Source organism: Phoca vitulina, unplaced genomic scaffold, assembly GCF_004348235.1.
Source record: "Phoca vitulina isolate PV1807 unplaced genomic scaffold, GSC_HSeal_1.0 scaffold9, whole genome shotgun sequence".
Classification (NCBI taxonomy): domain Eukaryota; kingdom Metazoa; phylum Chordata; class Mammalia; order Carnivora; family Phocidae; genus Phoca; species Phoca vitulina.
The window spans coordinates 2,559,860-2,574,860 of record NW_022589712.1 but is presented as its reverse complement, the minus strand read 5'-3'; positions in this window follow the sequence as shown (position 1 = coordinate 2,574,860).

Below are 15,001 nucleotides of genomic sequence, written 5' to 3'. Positions count from 1 at the left end.
GTCAGGGGTTAGATCACTGGGGAGATTTTTAAAAAAGCTCATGTCTGAGGCTCCCAAGGATTTGATAATAATTGTTCTATGCATGAATTATTTTTTTAAAAGAGAGAAAGTAAGGGTATCATCAGTCAGGATCCTTATATTCTACTTTCCAACAAACACCCTCCTGAAAAACAATTAGTCCTTACAGCACGTGGGCTGAAGACCTATCAGATCTGACATAAGAAGGAAACACGATTGCTCATGTAGCATCCTTGCATCATCATCACTATTGCTCATTTTCCTCTCAAAGTAGGACGTGGGAAACCGAGGCAGGGCCAAAGAAGTACTAGGCAACATATTTTTATCCTTTTCAAGCCTTGGGCACGTAGAGCTCGGTTAGGAGGAGAGAAACCTCGCGCCCAGGCGTGTGCGTGCACGGGGGTGGCTGGAATCCGGTGTGGGTGTTGCGTACTGGGCTGGAGGGTGTCCCGCATCCAAGTCCCGTCCACCTGGAAGCTGCGGATTGACCTTCTCGGGAAACAAGGTCTTTGCAGATGCGATAAGATGAAGCCATGCTAGATCTGGGTGGCCCCGATCCAATGACTGGTGTGTGACAAGAAGAGAGAACTTAGTCACGGGGGAGGCCACGCGAAGGCGGAGGCAGAGGTTGGAGGCCCGCGGTCACAGCCAAGAAACGCCTGGAGCCACCAGAAGCTGGCCGAGGCAGCGTCAGAAAGAGCCCAGCCTGCCGACACCGTGGCTCTGGGGGGTGGGCTCCAGCCGCGGGAGAGTCAGTGCCTGTGTCGGAAGCCGCCCGGGGGTAGTGTGCTCCGACAGCCTGAGCAAAGGGGTACACAGCAGTCCCGGCACTGGGGCGCCGTGTCTGTTCTCCGGGCTGACAGACCGGCTGTCCCCGCGCGGCGGGCGCCGGAGGAACAGCCGAAGCACCTGCCCCCCGCACAGGCCCAGGCCGCGCGCGTCACCTCCACTCTGACCAGAGCCTCTCGCCGCGCGGGCTGAGCTTCACGCGCTCACCTCACAAATACCGCGGGTGGAAGATGCCGGATGCCCCAGGACCAACCTGGTTCTTCTCCGGCGATTCCCACCTGCGGAAGGTCCGGCCCCCGCGTCATGCGCTGGGCAGACGGACAGACAGAAGTGTGGAGGAGGGAGCACAGAGGGGTCGCAGGTCACGCCTGTTCCCCGAGGCCGCTGGTCTTGGTCTCTCTCTGCAGAGCTGAGGAGATGCACGGCCCGTGTCCCTTCCAGCAGCATCTCTAGCTGGAGCCACCTGAAGGCGGAATCCCACCTGGATCTCAGGTGGACCTTGGCCAGGTAGTACTCGGTGACAACAGTTTTGGTGGATTTGTGGAATGACACGAGCAGGGCCCCGAATTTAACTTTTCCTCCCAGGGTTCAGGAGAAGATGCTCCCTCCACCGGCAAACGTCAGTGTTCGGGGCGCGGCAGACACGAGGGGCGGAAGCCCGAGCCCTGGTGTCAGAACAAAGCCTGTCGCTGGCGCTGCCCGTGCATGTGACAGGCGTGGCTGTCCTGCCCAGCCGAGGCCTGAGACCTGGCGTCGCCTGCTCTGCCTTCTCTCCCCGGCCCACTGGCCGAGGGTCTGCACCTGTGGCGGGCCGGGGGTCTGTGGACTCAGGTGGGGAAAGAGCTACGTCTTTGTGTTTACTGACCTCCGCGAAGTTTCCATTTCCTTCGGCTGTGAGCGTGGGAAACACGGTGGCCGCATCAGGACTGGTGGTTTTGCTACTGATGGAAATCGCATTTTCACACCCCATTCCCCGTCAGCCCAGGGGCTTTATTTTGAAGGAGTTATTCCGAGAAAAGCCCATCCCTCAGGCCACCGGAAGGGGTCCATGGCCCCGAGGCGATAAAGCCCAGCAGGGAGGCGAGAGGGGCGGGCAGGGCCGCCCTCCACAGGGGCCTGGGCGCCCGAGGCCCCGAGCGCTGCGGTCGGACAGCGGCGCGGGAAGTAGGCCGGTGCGTTTACCTCCCCGGCTGCTGCAGGGACAGCAGGCGGCCACCGGGAGCTGCCCCGTCGCCTCCCCTGTGGCACGGGCCCTCGGGGCCGGGGGTGGAGGGCGTCCTGGCCCAGGAGCCTGAGTCAGGCAGCCCCTGCCCCGGCCCCGCTGCTGAGACGCACTGCCGGGGCTGTCCTGTCGTGATCATTCTGCTTTGGAAATGGGGCCACGGCCCCACCGTCCGCTGGCCTCGCGGGGGTGCCCGAGAGCTGACATGGTCTCACAGCGGTGCCCTTCCGCGCAGAGAGACCCCGGCTCGCTTCCCACCCCAGCCCCCGTGCAGCCAGGCCCTCGCTGGAACACAGCCTCGGACGCACAGGAGGAGGCGAGGAGGGGGAGGTGAGAATCGGGCCTCACCAGCGGCTGGAGGAGCTGCTTCCCAACTGGCGCCCAGCGCCTCTCACCTGCCCCGGAGGCTTCTCGGGGAGCGATGGCCGCTACGCCTTGGAAATCTCAACGCACGCCGGACACACTTCTGGGCCTGTCTGCGCGGACTCGCCTACCGCTCCCTAATGCGCCCGCATTTCACAGGCCAGGGAAGTGAAGCAGAAACAGGAAGCCAGTGCACGGTCGGGGATTCGAACCCGGGACCCTGCAGTCTCTCCTGGGCCCTCCTGCCCTGATGCCCAGCCTACGGGTTTTGCTGCCATTCTCACCCACCCCTGCCTGCCGCTCCCTGCTGGTTGGACTCAGCCTTCCAGTTGCTGCTTCAGGAGCTGGGAATCTGTTTGGTTCTGTGTCCCAGATCTAGACCCTAGTCCTGAGCCACCTCGCTAGGAGACAGCGCGGAGCTGGGGAGACACTGAACTTTCCATCCGAAGGACAGGGTGGTTGTGGGGGCCATGGAGAGTCCCGGCTCTGGGCCCCCGAAGCCATGCTTGTCGGAGGGCATCGAGTACAGCAGTCACCGGGGTCCCTGCTAAAATGCAGACTGAGACACGGGTGGAGGAAGAGCCTGAGGCTCTGCATTTGTAACCAGCCCCCGGTGATTGCAGTGTGGGAGGCCCAGGGCCCACGCTGGAGTAACATGGACCTGTCGGAGGCTTTCTGGTAACCTTTCAGATGAGTGTGAGCATACCTGCTCCATGTACCTGCCCAGGCTCGCGGGGAGGACCACGTGGGAAATTGCAGGAGGAAACACTGAAATCATAAAGCACAGCTCACCCGAGGTGGCTTGTTGCTGTGCTGACCTTTCGGGTTCCTGCTGCCGGTCCCTGTGGAGCAGAGGGGAGACCTTGGCCCAGAAGTGCTGACAAACAGGCCCCACAGAGGAGGAGGAGCAAGACAGCAGGAGCCCGGGAGGCCTCGGGCACCAGCTGGACGCTGCCCCGCCTGACGGCCCCCGGCGGGGAGCTGGGCCGGAGCAGCGTGCAGACAGCAGTGCAGGGGCAAAAGGAGGCCGGGTGAATCCGCCAGCGATCGCCGCGCCCGTGGGATGTCAGGCTGGGAAGGATGTGGTCTCTTCCCTGCTCCTTGAAGGTTATAGCTACGTATGAATGTTGGAGCCACTGAGCACTGCCTAGGAATTCCCAGCTGGGGAAGCAAACCGCAGAGTCACCCCAGCTCTGGTGTGCAGATCAGGGGCTCAGCGCCAACCACACCCCTGGCGAGTACACGACATGGGGAGCAGGACCACGACGCGAAGAGAGAGGAATGCAGGGGCATTCCAGTTACCATCTGGGAGCCGAGCGCCAGAACTGTAGCCTCGTCCTCCCTGGACGTGGGCGTTAAATCCCAAGGTCGCAATTCCCGGCGCGGAGATGAGAAAGTACAGCATGTGGCTGTGTTATGTCACAATACGTAATTTTCTCTTTTATTGGCTGCCTCCTCCCTCCCTTTGCTCGCAGCCTTGACCGCCGCGGGCAGGAGGGGCCCCCGCTGAGCGGGCCTGTTTCCATGGCGGTGCGGCCCGTGGCGTGGGCCTGCTCGCTCACACAGCACGCTGCTCTGGGCGCAGAGGAGCAAGGACAGCCGCGGTCTTGACCTTCTGGGAGCCTCTGGGAGGTTTTCTGCACAGAGATTTGAGTGTTTTCTGTGCTGGAGACCATGGAGACCGTGGAGACCGGGCGGGGTAGATTCTCTGCTCCAGACGTGGATAGACTATCGCAGGGAAAGCAGAGACACGTGGGGGACACGGGGCGGTGATCGAGATGCGTGAGGTCCCCAGAGACCCCCGTGCTCCTAGCGCCTCGCGGGACCGGCCTCACACTCACCGCCCCTATCCAGGCAGGTGTGGCAGGAGGAGGAGGGTGGTCCGGGATTCCTCCCTCACGCCACGGTACCCCCAGCCCTCGGCACACTGCTCCTCGCCTGGAGGAGGCGCTCTGGGAGTAGTGGTTGAATAAATGAACGAATAAATAAAGGTGAAAGTGGCGGGAGGTACAAGAGGCGCCCCTTCCTGCTCAACTTGCGGTAACTGCCCGCGTCCTGGCGGCCCCTCAGCCCTTCTCCGGGCTCGCTGCTCTTGTTCACAAACTCTGCCCCATCCCGGCTCCTGCCCTGGGGCTTCCCCACTCCTCCGTGTTGTTGCCCAAACACTTCTGCTTCCCTGGGGGGCCCTGCCTTGCTCCCCGCCTTGGCGTCCTGTGCCATTCACACCACGGCTGTCTCGTGCCCCACCTGCGTCGTCACGCTGTAGATCTTCTGGATGTACTTTTACCCAACTGTAGAGCAAACGTCTAGAAGGCCTGGACCGGGTCTTCCGCTCCGTCTTTCCAATTCCTTAACACAGAGGCCATGATAATTTAATTTATCATGAAGATACTCCTAAGCATTCCCAGACATATCAGGACAAAAACGTCCTTGGCTCGGAAAAAATAAGGGGGTAAAATAAGGCGGGTAACTTACAGGCCCTCTCTGAGATAGCGAACGGTCTGAATTACACGTTCTTTCACAAATCATACTCCACAGTCATCGGCGTGAGTGAATTAATTGTAGGCACATTTCTTGAGCCTGTAGTTTATAGAAGCTACTGCTTTTAAACTGGATTTCCCCTTTTCACTGAATTATTCCTCCAGAAATAATTACACCTTGATCCTGACTCAACTAAGCCCAGTTTTAATGATGCTATGGTTGATAATCATTGACAGCAATCCACGGTTCAGCGTCTTTTCCTCTTCTGCACAGATGTCTAGATGGTCCCTCTGCACGAAGGGGGCATGTGAAAGGCAGCTCAAGCCTTTGGGTGAAGACCCGAAAACTGAGGTCTCCCGCTTTCCCTGTGAGCAGGTGAAGAGTAGATGCAGCCGACAGCATCCTCGGGTTAGACGCTCGTTCCGCCGCCGGCTCACTCCAGACACACCTCCAGGAGGCGCCTGAGACTCCCCGATGCACAAGAACCAGCGAGGTTCCCGGAGATGACTGATCTGGAGTCAGAGGCCTCCGCTGGCTTTGGCTCCTGGGAGAGCCTCAGTGTTTGTGTCCCCCACATTTGTCATGTTGCGGTCTTCATGTCCAGTGTGATGGCGTCGGGAGGCGGCCTTCGGGAGGCGATCAGTCATGGGGTGAAGCCTTCGTGAACGGGATGAGTGCCATTATAAAAGAGACCCCAGACACCCCGACCCTTGCGCCACGTGAGGACACAGCGAGGAGGCTGCTCTGTGAACCAGGAAGGGCCTCCTGGACCCTGACTCTGCGGGTGATCTGGGACCTCCCGCTTCCGGAACCGTGAGGAGTCAAGGTCTTGTTCAGATGGCACCCAGGCTGCGGTGGGTTTGCTAGGGCAGGCTGACGGGATGAGACAGCCCCCACTACCGGGTGTGGGTAGTGTGTCCAGGGCACGGGGGACGCTTCTCGGCAGACTCACTCCTGACCAGTGCATGCGCACGATTTCCAAACACGTCCAGGGGCCGGGTCATCCACAGGACGTTGGTCATAAACGGTCCTGGGTGGTTATGTATGCGGAGAGATGAAAACTGTCATCGAGAAGGGACACTTGGCAGCTGGCTTCGGACTCGGACGTTCCTGAGCTGGGACAGCTGGCCGGGCCCTCACGGTCCGTGTGGCCGGGGCCGGTCCCTCGCTTCTCTGATGCCGCGGCCTCATCTGTCCCAGTGTCTGCCGGGCGCTCAGGCCCCCGTGATGGGGTGAGACCAGGGATACGACAGAGGGTCTCCGCCCCACCGCGAACACACCATGAGCGCTAGTAACACACTAATAATAAAAATTGCAGACTTCACAGACAAGCGTGAATAAAACATGACAGCAACGGGATTAAAAGGCCAAGGAGGCAGTGGGAGGAGGATGTAAGGTGCCTGTCGGCAGCAGGTCGACAAGAGGGGCCGGGGCGGAGGCCCTGGGAAGCAGGACCCCTACAAACACAGCCAGCCCCGGGTGCGAGGGAGCCTCAGCCACGGCCCCCTCGAGTCTCCGACCAGAAGGAAGTGAAGTCACTGTCTCCGAAGTGCCTGCTTCCAGAAGCTGGGGGCCCGCGCCCCTCGCAGCGTGGACAGGGCAGAGGACAGGCGGCGGTGGTATCTGGGCCACCGACATGGGCAGGAGCTGGTTCATGCCACCTACTGATGCGTGACCACGTCCTCTGCCTCTGTTGGCCTGGACAGAAATCTGCCTGAGCGCTCTTCCTCGTCTGGCTCGTGAGTCCTACTCGAGGGTGCTCTACGAGTCCATCTGTCTGCCCTGTGTCCTCCATCTGCTACAGGCACCGTTTCTCCCAGGCAACCCAGGGAGCCAGGTGGACATCTTTCTTAAGTTGAAAAATGATTCTTCTTGGGGCGCCTGGGTGGCTCAGTCGTTAAGCGTCTGCCTTCGGCTCAGGTCATGATCCCGGGGTCCTGGGCTCAAGCCCCGGGTCGGGCTCCCTGCTCCGCGGGAAGCCTGCTTCTCCCTCTCCCACTCCCCCTGCTTGTGCTCTCTCTCTCTCGCTCTCTCTCTCTGTCAAATAAATACATAAAATCTTAAAAAAAAAAAGAAAAATGATTCTTCATAACACAAAAGATTCAAAAAGGGCTTTCATCTCCCAATTTCCCATAAGCTCCTCTCTCCTGGGATCTTTGTTCTCTGCTCCCCAACCCTGCGCTGGACCTGTGCCCCCCAACGGCTCTCATTAGTGTCATGCGCTAATGAACAATCACCTCCGGATTCTTCATTTCTACGTGGCGCTTGGGTCCCTCTCCCATGTCCCAGTAAGTAACACCAGTACTGGTTACTGTGGACACCGAGGTTCAGACACAGGCCTGCCTGTTTGGGATGCGTGTGCTTCATCTGACCTATCCATCAACAGCCATCAAGACAGAGGCCTTGGCAGACTCCCAGAAGAGGGACCGAGCGTGTCCTGGGACCCCGAGGGGGTGACAGGGCAGTCACGGGTGCCCGCTGTGCGTCTGTCCCTGAGCCACCAAGCAGCGGTCGGGCCTGACCGCCGGCGCCGTGTGCTGGCTGCAGCCACGGCCTGGGTCTGAGCCTGCGCCCGGCGTGGAGCCGCCGGGGCCCCTGGCGGTGAGCCCCTCATCACTCACGGGGTGACTGTCTCCCCTCCCCTCCGTGGGGGTGAATCCAACAGAAGGTGGTGCGTAAGCGCCAGAGCTTATGGAATTTCTCACCCCCGGAAATTCTGCTTCCTTGGTCTCCTGCTCATGGGGATTTGTGTGATAAACGGGAGAGGGGAAAGGGAGTGTTTTTAAAACCAAGACTGCCTGCTGCATTGCATCTGCCATGCGAGCTCTGAGAAGGGACGGCCCAGGGAGATGCTCGGGGAAGCCGGGATGCTGAGTGGGCCTCTGGTCCTGGGCCAGCCGCAGAGCTGGCGGCCTGCGTGACTCCGTGTGGCTGGCAGCCTCCGAGCGGCGCCACCTCTCTCCCCGGTGTTCGGGGACATTTCTCTCACACTGGCGCTTCAGGAAGCAGCATCAGCTGCCTCTTCAACCTTCCCCGAATGGTGCCCCCCTCCCCCAGGCTTCCTCCAGGCGACAAGCCCTCCGTCAGCTCCGCTCAGCGCCTCCCGCGCTCCCCGCACAGGTGCCCCCCTGCCAGAGGCAGGCACGGCCAGGCGAGGGCCCCAGTTCTCCCGGCTGCAGCCAGCTCAGAAGGCAGATGTGGCAAAACAGATGATTTTAGAAGAGTGTTATCGCAGCATCACAAAAATCCAGCATAAAGGGAACCAGAAGTGCCCCCCGACTCCACCTTAGAGGCCCGGCCTCCGGAGCCCTGCAAGGTGAGGAGAATCCAGGCCATCCCCCACCTTCACTCCCAGCCGAGACCCTCGCCAGCCCTCGGGGTAGGTTTGCACAGCGGATAATTGGGATACAGTGTTTTGAGTGTTAGCTGTCAGAACGCTTCATTACTAAGCATACCCCATTCTGTCTGGTCTCAGGGCTTCGGTTTTACATCTTCCGGAAGAACTTGTGCACGGGCATAGACTTCGTAGATCACAAACACGCAAACGCCATGACTAGCTTCACAAGGGGTAAGACTCCCTTCCTCCCCTGGTCGCTCTGGGACATTGGGGCCCCAGCGTGACGAGGCCCCGTAGGGACGGGGGACAGGAGCGCGGGTGTCGGAGCGCACGCGTGGGGCACAGCAGGGCAGGAGCTGGACGGGTCAACAGTCAGCTGTGCCGACGCTGGGGAAAGTCACAGACGTGGAAGCGAGCAGAGCACTGATCTTTGCAGCGTTCGAGTGGAACCGAAAGCATCTGCGTGAACCCAGCATTTGCAACATATATGGACCAATATGGGAACACATGTAGATGTTAAGTGTGGAGAGGCATTTTTCTGTGCCAGAAAGTAAGGAAATGCTCAACCAGCGACAGGGCCACGTGAGCAGACACAGAGGCCAGCCGGAAGGGCTCCCACGGGCCAAACCGGGGGCTATTTGAGCACCAAATAATGAAAGTAATGGGTTATAACTCACAGCATAAAACAGGAAGCCCGGGTCCACACTGACTTAAGTTACTAAATTAACAGATTGAAAGTGCCGTGAGGAACGGGATATTTATGTCACTGCAGAGTCCGTCCACACACAGAACAGTCACTAACGAGGAAGAAAGGAGACATGCAACGGTGAAGACGCTGTCAGCAGCTGGCTGGGATGCGTGGAAATCAGGCGCCCCTGGCAGGATGTGGGAGACCCAGGCCCACTTCTCCAGCAGACTCGACAAAGAACACGCCCTGAGGAAACCTCAGAGGAAGCCCACCAAATAGTTTGCCCATGTGCCGAGGACAGGAAGGTCACACAAGTCCCGAGGAACATTCTGGATGGAAGGCCACGAGGGGGCATGGCCACTAAATGCAAGGAGGGGTCCCGGGTAGATGCTTTTCTCTACAGGTGATGTGGGAACAGTTGGTGGAGATGGAGCGAGTCTATGGACTGGGTGGCAGTGGAGGGTCAGGCCAATTTCCTCATCCAGATGGAGGCACTGTGAGCTCGTAAGAGAATGTCCTTCGTTGTAGAAAACACACTGACTGTGTGTGGGTGACGGGAGACGCATTTTGTACCGTTCTCGCAAGTTTCCTGTAAACTCAAAACTCTTTAGAAAGAAGAAGACATGTGGTACCATGTGGCCAAGTGTCTCTGAGAGACTAAGAGATGGCACGGGGTGGGGGCAGTTCACTGGTCACATTTTTGGCTCCACATTTTATTTTTAAGGTTTTATTTATTTTAGAGAGAGCACGTGAGCATGCGAGCACGGGGAGAGGCAGAGGCAGAGGGAGAGAATCTCATGCAGACTCCATGCTGAGCAGGGAGCCGGACGCAGGGCTCGATCTCAGAACCCTGAGATCATGACCTGAGCAGAAATCAAGAGTTGGCTGCTCGACTGACTGAGCCACCCAGGGGCCTCCCAGCTCCACATTTCACTATTTCCACCAACTCCGTTGATATTGGTGGTACCGTCTGGGTTAGGGTTCTGCAGAGAAAGCGGGAACTTACAGGATCCATACAGACATAGAGGAGAGCTTTACTCCAGGACTTGGCTCACGAGGCCTCTGCCATCTGCAGGCTGGAGAACAAGGAAAGCCCGTGGGGTCCTTCAGTCTGAGGCCCAAGGCCCGAGAACCTTCCTCTTATGTCTGAGGGCAGGAAAAGAGAGACATGTCAGCTCAAGAAGAGAGAGTGATTTGCCCTTCCTTTGCCCTTCCGTTCCATTCAGGCCCCCGCGGATGGGATGGTGCCCCCACGGTTGTGAGGGTGGGTCTCTACTGGGTAACGATGAGTCAAACGCTCATGGCTTCCACAAACACCCTCACAGACACACCCAGCAATGACGTTTACCAGCCCTTAGCTCAGCCGAGTCGACACCTCCAATTACCCATCACGATCTGTCTCTGTGCATGCTCATCCGTTCTTGGCAGTGGAGACCTTGTAGGGAGCCCTGCATGGAATCAGCGTTAACCCTTCATTTGCCCGTGAAAAGCAGAACAGCAGAAACTCAGCCAGTTCAGGGAGACCCCAGGAGCCCAGCTGGCTGGGAGCCTTGCAGTGCCAATGCTACCTTCACTCAAAGCGCGTGTATCAGAGTTCTCCAGGGAAACAGAGCCGGTAGGATGTGTGTGTGAGAAAGGGAAACTGATTAAGTGAATGAGTGAGTGTAAGATCTGTTTACATGATTATGCAGACTGTCAAGTCAGAAACCTGCAGTTCAAGTCTGAAATCTGCTGGAGAATTCCTTCTTGCTCTGGGGAGGTCAGTCTTTTGTTCTATTCAGGCCTTCAACTGATTGGACGAGGCCCACCCACAATAGGGAGGACAATCTGTATTACTCAAAGTCTACCCATTTAAAAGTTAATCTCCTCTGAAAACACCCTCACAGAAACATGCAGAATAATGTTTGACCACGTATCTGGGCACAGTGGCCCAGCCAAGTTGACATACACGATTAACCATCACAGTGGACCAAGATGTTGAACGGAAGAACCAGAAGGAAAGCAGAACAATTTTTCAATGCTTTTGGCCCATATTTTCATGTGGGTTCCTTCAGTCTGAGGCCCAAGGCCCGAGAACCAGCAGCTTGCTGGTTAAAATCGTATTTCATGATTTTAATGCAAAAGTGGTAAACTGCCTGAATGTCACAGCTATGGTCCAACGTAAATGCAACGACATATTCCAGATACGATGTCACTGTTCTACGCATTACACTTAGACGAACGGCACAGTGACCCACGGCAGCCTTGGAGGGAGCACAGACGCAGGACCGTCCTGAGCTCAGCCTAAAAGTCAGTGGCCAGTCTGGGGGCACCTTGGTGGCTCAGCTGGTTGAGCGACAAACTTTTGGTTTCGGCTGAGGTCATGATCCCGGGATTGTGGGTTCGAGCCCCGTGTCGGGCTCCACATGGATCCTGCTTGGGATTCTCTCCCTCTGCCCCTCCCCCTGCTCTCTCTCTCTCTCAAATAAATAAAATCTTTAAAAAAAAAATTTTTTTTTAAATCAGTGACCAGTCTGGAAATTAAAATAAGGGGAAGATGTACCACATTCTTAGGAGGTTGACAGATCCTCCTAAAGAGATTGTTGACTACAGAAAATCACTGATAAAGGAACACGGACCCCATCAGACAGGGAAAATACGTTATCGCGGAGGCAGAGGTGAGCTTTACAACACAGTCTATTTGCGGATGGAACATTGATGACCCATCCTTTTGCATACAAACTAACACAGAATTAATAGCAGCCCCGCAATCAAGCTTAGTGGGGAGGGATTAAGAAGTCTTCGTTTTAATATTCAACAAGCCACACTCACCTGAGTGAAAGCTAACTGCCGTCTGCCTCCTCGTGGTCACCCTAGAAACTGCCATCCCAATGCACAGACACGGCGGGTGCTGGGAAGAGCTCCCATCCAGCCCTGGGGCCCAACAGGAGGCGAGAGGACGATGGGGTGGGTCTCCGGCTCCAGGCAGCGCGCTGGGGCCGGGCTCCCCCCACCGAACGCACTGTCTTTGCACACCTCAGATTTAAGGAAACTGCAAGTGACAATTTTGCCTCCAGGAGGTCTCAGGCTGTCTTATCCCCACACGCAGAGCAGTGAGCCCTTCCCGAGCAGGCATCCGTCCAGGGCACTCCCGCCCCCCCGGGGGACGCGGGGTGCCTGGGAGGCGCTGAGCCCGTGGTACAAGGCCCGAGTCACCGCCTGCCCTCCTGTTCTCTCTTGGCAAGAACGAGGGAGGAAAAGGCACAGGGCAGAGCCAATTCACTCGACTGTAACAAGTGCTCAGTCATTAAGTGCATTCCCGGCCGGGAGCAGGTCCCCGGAGAGAGCCTGCGTGGGAGCAGGGATAGACTCCCCATCTCACTGCCTTCTCTGGCCCTCGGTGGCCACGGTACTCCCTGCCCCACGTGGGGGCTGCGCGGCGACCTGCACCACACCCCTTCCTGGAACGTGGGCCTCCCAGGTTTGCTCATCGGGTGAAGAGCCACTGTGTCCCTCAGACCATGCCTGTCGCACTGTTGAGGAGCTGTCTGGGGTTGGGGTCTGAGGCCCTCTGTATGCTGGGAATGTGGCCCGGGGACCCAGTGTGTCCTCTGAGCGGCAGCAGGCCGTGTTCTGCTGACCTCCGTCCTCTGCTGGCCCAGGACGGCCCTGCCCCTGCCCACCTGGCTCCCCTGCGGGAGCCCTGCCCCATGGCGGCTCCCCCCACCCCCGTCATTCTCTGCAGGAACGAGGGCCCAAAGGGAAGGTGACTGAACTGCACGGCGTGCGAAGCCACACCGCAAGCCTCACCTCGAGGTTAAAGAAAGCTGGAGGACAATTGCCGGCGGCATACGCCCAGTGTACGACTTGAGGTACTTACCGTCCGTCGTAATTAGACATAAAGCATAAAACTCGGCCTTTCCTACAATCCCGCAGCTCTGAGTAGCAGCTGTAGAAGGGGACTGCTTGTCCTTCTAAGTCCCACAGAGATAAAAATGAAAGAGAATACGGAGTTTAGGGAGATTCAGTTTGGGGGAACGTTGCTTTGCTTTCAAAGGAAATGACTTGGAAGCTCCTCCCGCATGGACCGGAGGCTCGGCGCAGCTACATGTGGAGACAGGGCAGAGGGAAAACCGCCACGTGGAGGACAGTAATTGAGCTATACCCTTGATCAAACTACACCTGAAGGCAGTTTTCAATTACTGAGGCCAACTAATTCCCTTCATTTTTAAAGATAGCTTTCATTTTCTTGTTCTTTGTAACTGTCAGGGTCCTAACTGATATGCATGCATGAATGTTTTCATGAATATATATGTTCATATTTCTGTCCGTGATATATATTATCAATGTGAAAGAAGTATCTATGCACATGCTCATGGATCACTAACTCCCATACTCAAGAGGCAAGACTCTCCAAGAGCTAGTAACCCCTCTTCCATTGGTTCCTGCCCATACCTCAGTGTGTCACCTCCAGTAAGTGGCACCCCACTGCACCCACATCATAGACGAGACCGCCCGTTGTAGCAACATCAAATCGTGTCCATCGATGCACATGGCGTAGCCCACCTGCAGGAGACTCCCAGCATCCTGGGTGGGACCACGCAAGTATCTGTTGCTGTTCTTGTTTCTAACTGCTGTTTTTTGTGCTCTAACATGGAGAAAAAGCATGCCGGTGACCGTCAAGTCTGTGACGAAGGGACCCCTGCACCTGAGTATAGGACACTGGGACTAACTAGGGCCACTACGAGGTGACTTCTGATGAACAGGAACCCCTCTGGGCCACTGCCAACCGTCTTTCCGCAAATCTGGTCAAATGTTTACTAAGCACCCACAGTGTTCAACCAGCTGTGCGGTGCACAGCTCACGGTAGAACCCCAAACAGACCCCAATAACTGGGAGAGCAGGGCCGGCCATGACCGGACCACCCACGCTGGACAAGCCAGGGTCAACGCCTTTGCTGGCGAAAATGGGCCCGTCCACCCTGCAGACTTTTCAACATCCAAAAACGAATAGGAATTACTGCACGATTCTTGCTTTCTGAATGTACGGAAGCCGCGCAGGTTTGGAATGTTCCAGGCGAGTCCATGTGAGGTCACCGTGGAACCTATCAGCTCTGACCCTGTGCATTTCCAACCCTCTGGCAATGTAGTGTCACCTGAACCTGAAACTCCGTCCATCTCGTCTACAGTCGGTGGAGGGCTGGCTACAGCTCCCAGAAACACAGAATTCCTATCACAAACCAGCACTTCTCACTGTCAAAGGTTTTGCTCAGGATGAGGAATTCCCATTACCGCCCCTCTATGTAAACGCAGCTGACCCGTACAACAATGCGGCAGCGACCTTACAGAAGCGCGGGCATCAGTGGGACATGTGGGGCCGTGTCCTGGCCTCCCACCGGACGAGCCTGATCCCGGGAGCGAAAGCAGCTCTCTGGACTGCACGAAGTGTTTTTCCAGCCCTCTGCAGGGATGAGCACAGCTGACCTAGTTGAAGTTTGGAAAGATATTTACAAAGTGCCTCGGGACCTGGATTAAATTCCTTGTATTCCTGGTCCAAAGTTCACAAAAACACCGCAGAAAGAGAAAACGTAATTAGACAGCTCCGGCACTTTCCTCCCCGACCAGGTTCTTTAAACCTCAGCCCCGCCCCGACCCCCAAACTCAGCACCACGCAAGGGCTTCACTTTATTCATTGTCTGTTGCTCCCTCCACTAGGCTGTAGGCTCCAAGAGGAGGGGCTTTTGTCTATCTGTTCACTGCTGGATCCCAGTGCCTGGAGGAGTGCCTGGCTCACTCAAGTGCTATAACGTTTGTTGAGTGAATAAAGAAGCCCCCGGTCTCATGGCAAGTGAGGTGTAGCCCGTGTCTACACTCAACAAGAGCTCTAACAGAGGCAAGACACCCCAGACACCGGCCCCCCCGCCCGACCCAGGGGCAGAGTGGGGTCCAGGAGGTCTGCAGGAAATTCTGAGGGTCCCAGGGGCGCTAGCTGTCTGTAGGACAGCCGCCGAGCCAGCCTGTAAGCGTGTAAGTGGGGGTCTGAGGGTCCCAGGGCGCTGGGCGTTACCGTGTAAGTGGGGGTCTGGGGGTCCCAGGGGCGCTGGGCGTTACGGTGTAAGTGGGGG